Below are 6,113 nucleotides of genomic sequence, written 5' to 3'. Positions count from 1 at the left end.
CTTCATTATGGTTCTTTCCATACTACACAACTTAAAAATAATATTCCAACGGGACAGTTTCTGCGACTTCGAAGAAACTGCTCAGATGACCAGGAATTCAGACGGCAGGCGATTGAACTGGAAGGGAGATTCTTACAGCGGGGATATCCAAAAGGTATTGTTAAAAAGGCCTACCAGAGAGCATTACATTCTAAAAGAGAGTCCCTACTATATGGCAAAAAGAGAAGAACGGATAACCTGGTGAGGATGTGTACACCATATAATACGCATTGGAATGACTTGAGGGTAGTGTTATCAAAACATTGGCCAATCTTGCACACAGATCCGGTCCTGAGGAACTTTATTACAGACAGACCTTCTTTGACAGCCAAAAGGGCTCCGAGTTTGAAAGATCAACTGTGTAGGAGCCATTTCCAAAGGTCCTCTAGTGGAGGCCATGGAGTTAAAGGGAGTTATCCCTGTGGCCGGTGTAGCATTTGCCCATTCATGATACCCACAAGAGAGGTTTGCAGCCTGAAGACCAACAGGGTACATCAAGTCAGCGAATTTATTAATTGCCAAACAGAAGCAGTGGTGTATCTGTTGAGATGCCCCTGCAATCTGTTTTATGTGGGGCAAACTAAAAATAAACTTAAATCAAGGATACAGAAGCACCTCTCGACCATTCGTTTGGCTGAGAGGGATGCTGCGGAAGGGAAAATGCTTACTCCGGTCGCGGAACATGCATTAAAAGCCCATGGGGGCTCTGTGTTTGGATGGACTGTATGTGGACTTAAACGTGTTGTTTTGTCTTCCAGGGGCGGTAATGTGGTGGCATCATTATTGAGACAGGAAACCAAGTGGATCTATGACCTGGGGTCCAGGTCACCGGTAGGTCTGAATGAGGACTTTTCTTTTGTAGGTTTTCTACACTGAATTTATGACTTTCAGGGGGCTGTTGGTGAGGTGGCCCCCTCCTTGTCATTTCTCCACCTTTGCCAATGTCACTTTCTCACTTGTTTGCATGGGAACACCGTTGCTTGAATCTAGTTATAAGGTATTCAGTCTATCCTTGGTGGAGGATTTGTGAGTAGTCCTCCCCACATAATTTACTTTAAGATAGCTTTGCCACAGTTGCAGTGGTTTGAAGTTTTTTGGTGTCCATGGTTTGCCTTTGAGATGTGCTGTGTTGTTCTGCACATGTGTTTATAGTGGTGAAATTACTAACAAATTTTCCTTTGCCTTGCTTATTTGTCCTACTTCTAATTGTCTGTATAGGATCCTGATGGAATATACAACACTTGACAGAAACAAAGAGGATGATCTTTTTTCTCCTGTTGGGATTTGGTGACTCCTTCCAAGACTTTAGCGATAGATGTATAAAGATTTATGCTTCATATTGGGCTTTTGTTCATGTAATGATTTTGATCAACCACATGATGGCGACATTTGTCTGTTCTGTACGTGATTTAAATGGAAAAGGATTATTTCTACTATTTTTAAATGTTATGTGTAATTTTCTGGTATATTTGGATATATTGTTTATGATTCTTCTGAGTCTTTACTATTCTACATTTATTTCGGCTTTTCTTAGCCGTTTCCATCTATCTTTATTCATGTTTTTTATTTTTAGCCCGGCTACTACAAACCCCATAATCCTTAGAGGCAGGATGGGAAGTGATGCAGCGCTAATCAGCGCTGCTATACCTTCCCTGCTGTGCGCGGCCGCGCACACTATGAGTTGATAGGCACTCCTCTGACCCGCCCATCTAGGTCCTCCTGCTTATAACGCTGAGCACACTGTAAGATCCTTAGCCCAGTGGAAGCCGCAGTATTTTGTTAGCGGCGAATCGCGACGGCTGTTCCTGGACGCCATCTCCCTATGCTCCACCTATTTTTACTCTGGTAAGCCTCAGCCCATTCACTGTGTTGGTCTCTTCTCCAACCCTACTCAGCACTTTCAACCTGTTTTTTTGCACTTTCACTGGCGTCCCCTACGCCAGTTTTCCTTGCACTAAGCACTTTATTTCTTAATTGTACTGCTTCACCCCTTCACTCATTGTTGTCACGGTTCCTTGCTGTTGCTACCTATGTAATATATGTATGATCCTTTGTGGTCATGGTTCTATGGTCAGGGGAAATGTTATATATTGTCCCCCATTGTTTATGATTTTTGATTCGGTGGAGCATGGTGTCAATTGTTTACACTGATTATATATTGATTATTTTATATGGCGTCCTACATGTGTTTTTAGGTGCTTTTAATATTTTGGAATAAAGATGTTGTTTATTGATTATCCATGGAGTGGTGCGGTTTTTTAGGGAACTACTTTTCCTTGTTGCTTCTAATCCTATATTGAGTTCCTTTCTGCACACTCAGACCATATTTCTGCATTACTATATTAGGTGGTAGATGGTGCTAGCCCTATTTCTGTGTTGACAATATCCTTGACCCCTAGTGACCGTCCTTCCTCCTATACTTATGAACTGCATCCACTGGACCCCCCTGGTCTGTACTTCCCTTCCCCCACTGAGGAACTGCCCGCCTGCGCGGCAATCTTCTTTTACTTTGACCCCCCTTCCACCTGGGTCTCTACGGCTGGGCAAGTCGGCCTAATTTTTTCCTTGTTCCTCATCGAGCAATGGTGTAATAAACACTGTCAATCCCTCTTTTTGTTTGTAGGGACTGTGACCCCTTGATGGGTCGATTTGGAGGATAGCGTATTATACCGGAACATCCTTGCTCGATCCATGGTACTCTGGACGTTATGGTACAGGGACAGCGGAGTTAATAAACTTCAGCTATAGTCGATTCTCTATGCCTAGTATGGCCAACATGGCCTGCTGTGAATAAAGTTGGATCTGACAACCAGCCTTAGACCCCAGTATTTTCTATCGGTATAGATCCAGGTCCTTGGGGGCCATTTTTCCTCTTCCTATCCCACTAATTTAAGGTACTCTCCGGACGCCCCTTTGGGGGTTGTTCTCTTTTTCTGGGGCTCCTCTATCCCTCTATCGGTGTAAGATTGCTATTTTGCACTCGGTGAGGCTCCTGATCTCCTGTTTCGCTTCTTTAGCTCTCTGTTTGATCTGTTGACCCTATGAGCAGTATGTAAATAGGGATGTTTTATACCTGTTGATCCTTCGTTTACTAAAACGAGGAATCTTATTAACCTTCTTAAGTGTTTTGGGTTATTTTCATCTCCCCGGCAGGAGGTGATATGGTGGTGTCCAATAGGGTGACAGCACCCTGATAGGTTATTGGACTCGCTCTGTTACCCCCAACCTCCCCCTTTCTTTTAATGGGGTAGGTTTGAGGGCGGTGTCAAGGGGGCTTCTTTGTTTTTTAATATGCGAGAATAAAAGCATGATTTTAAACGGGATTAAGTATTAACAGTAGCTACGTTATGCAATAATGCTGATGCTTAGGGGTGCACTTTATTATGCACAATGTCTATGTATGCACTAAGTCACATGTGTCATGAAAGATGTCTATCACTTTAAGCCCTTTATGGGCTCTTTTGCAAGTTTTCAAAGGTTTACAGTTCATGTTTTGTATTTTTGTATGCAATGCACTCATGCCACAATTTTGTACGCATCAATCACTTTTCCCAAATTTATGTACGCATCAAGCACGCATCCCAGCAATGTTATTTAATATGCCATGCGGATTTTTAGCCGCATGATAGCGGATCCCCGCCCCTTCACATTTGACCTTTTCCTTGCACACTCCAGCCAATGAGACAGCGCCAGAGGCGCGGCCTGAAGGTCCTATGAAGGGAGCCGCACGGCGCTGTCTCTCTAAGGACACTGCACGTGAGCAAGCGCCAGTTCCGGCGTGAAACGGCTGTAGTGCCGTCCTGTTCACCCCCTGGTCACCCTTCCCAGCTCACCAAGACACCCTCCACCACCCAGGTTTGATGCATCTCTACTACTTGTCAAACTGTTGTACAGGGGCGGACTGACCATTAGGGCACTCGGGCACGGACCGAGGGCCCGTGGTCAGGGGGGGCCCGCCACCCGCCATAGAACCCTGAGCAGCCAGGAGGGGAGACAGCCAGTGAAGGAGGGCGATGGGCATAGCAGCGGAGAAGGGGGGAAGTTTCCCCCCCCTCCTCTCACCTTGGGGCCCCCCTTCCTGGCTCTCCCCTCCGTAATCTGTAAGACAGCTGGAAGCGGCTGACAGCGGGCGGAGACGCTGTTCAGCCACCGGAGGGATCGCTGATCTGTGTGCAGCTAGTGTGGGCTTGAGAAGCCCAGACTAGCTGCACACAGATCAGCGATGCCTCCGGTGGCTGAACAGCGGTAAGTCTCCGCCCGCTGTCAGCCGCTTCCAGCTGTCTTACAGATTACGGAGGGGAGAGCCAGGAAGGGGGGCCCCAAGGTGAGAGGAGGGGGGGGGGAAACTTCCCCCCCTTCTCCGCTGCTATGCCCATCGCCCTCCTTCACTGGCTGTCTCCCCTCCTGGAGACACAAGCCTGGCTGCATATACTGGGGAGACCTATACACCTGGCTGCATATACTGGGGGCACCTATAGACCTGGCTATACTGGGGAGACCTATACATCTGGCTGCATATACTGGGGGCACCTATACACCTGACTACATATACTGGGGGCACTTATACACCTGACTACATATACTGGGGGCACGTATAGACCTAGCTACATATACTGGGGGCACTTACAGACCTGGCTATACTGGGGAGACCTATACACCTGGCTGCATATACTGGGGGCACCTATACACCTGGCTACATATACTGGGGGCACTTATAGACCTAGCTACATATACTGGGGGCACTTACAGACCTGGCTATACTAAGGAGAACTATACACCTGGCTGCATATACTGGGGGCACCTATACACCTGGCTACATATACTGGGGGCACTTTTAGACCTAGCTACATATACTGGGGGCACCTATAAACCTGGCAATACTGGGTACACCTATACACCTGGCTGCATATACTGGGGGCACTTATACACCTGGCTATACTGGGGAGACCTATACACCTGGCTATACTGGGGAGACCTATACATCTGACTGCATATACTGGGGGCACCTATACACCTGACTACATATACTGGGGGCACCTATAGACCTGGCTATACTGGGGACACCTATACACCTGGCTACATATACTGGAGACACCTAAAGACCTGGCTATCTATACAGGAGACACCTATAGACCTGGCTATCTGTACTGGGGACACCTATAGGCCTGGCTACCTATTCTGGAGACACCTGTAGACCTGGCTACCTATACTGGGGACAGCTATAGACCTGGCTACCTATACTGGGGACAGCTATAGGCCTGGCTATCTTAACTGGGGACATCTATAGACCTGGCTATCTTAAATGGGGACATCTATAGACCTGGTTATCTATTCTGGGGACACCTGTAGATTAGGCTACTTATACTGGGGACACCTATAGACCTGGATACCTGCACTGGGAAAACCTATAGACCTGGATACTTCCACTGGGGATACCCTTTGACCTGGTTACCTATACTGGGGGCACCTATTTTGGGGGAACTGCTGCCAGATTAACTATTTTTGGGGAACTGCTGCTGCCAGATTAAGTGTATTTTGAGAAACAGCTGCCAGATTATGTGTATTTTTGGGGAACCGCTGCCAGATTGTGTATAATGGGGGAACTGCTGCTTCCAGATTCTGTGTATTTTGGGGGAACCACTGCTGCTACATGTATTTTTGGTGATCCGCTGCCAAATTATGTATATTTGGGGGAACCGCTGCTGCCAGATAACGTCTATTTTGGGGGAACGACTGCCATATTATCTGTATTTTGGAGGAACCTCTGCCAAATTGCATGGATTTTTTGTGAAATGCTGTCAGATTACATGTATTTTGGGGGGAAACACTATGGCAGAGTTCAAACTTCCCCAGCAGACCTTTTACACCACTGCTAAGGTCATGTATATTTTGCCCCACCCATGACCACGCCCACATTCTGTTGCGTGACCACACCCATTTTTTGGCGCGCCGCGGTTTTTGTCACTGTGTAATATCTCAATATAACATATTACTGTTGTCAATAAATTATTATATCTTAGTCTGTAAAAATATAACGTGAAAGGTGGGAAACACTGGTATGGGGGCCCCATAAT

The sequence above is a fragment of the Hyperolius riggenbachi genome, chromosome 12, assembly GCF_040937935.1.
Source record: "Hyperolius riggenbachi isolate aHypRig1 chromosome 12, aHypRig1.pri, whole genome shotgun sequence".
Lineage (NCBI taxonomy): Eukaryota > Metazoa > Chordata > Amphibia > Anura > Hyperoliidae > Hyperolius > Hyperolius riggenbachi.
Note: the sequence above shows the minus strand (reverse complement) of the source record.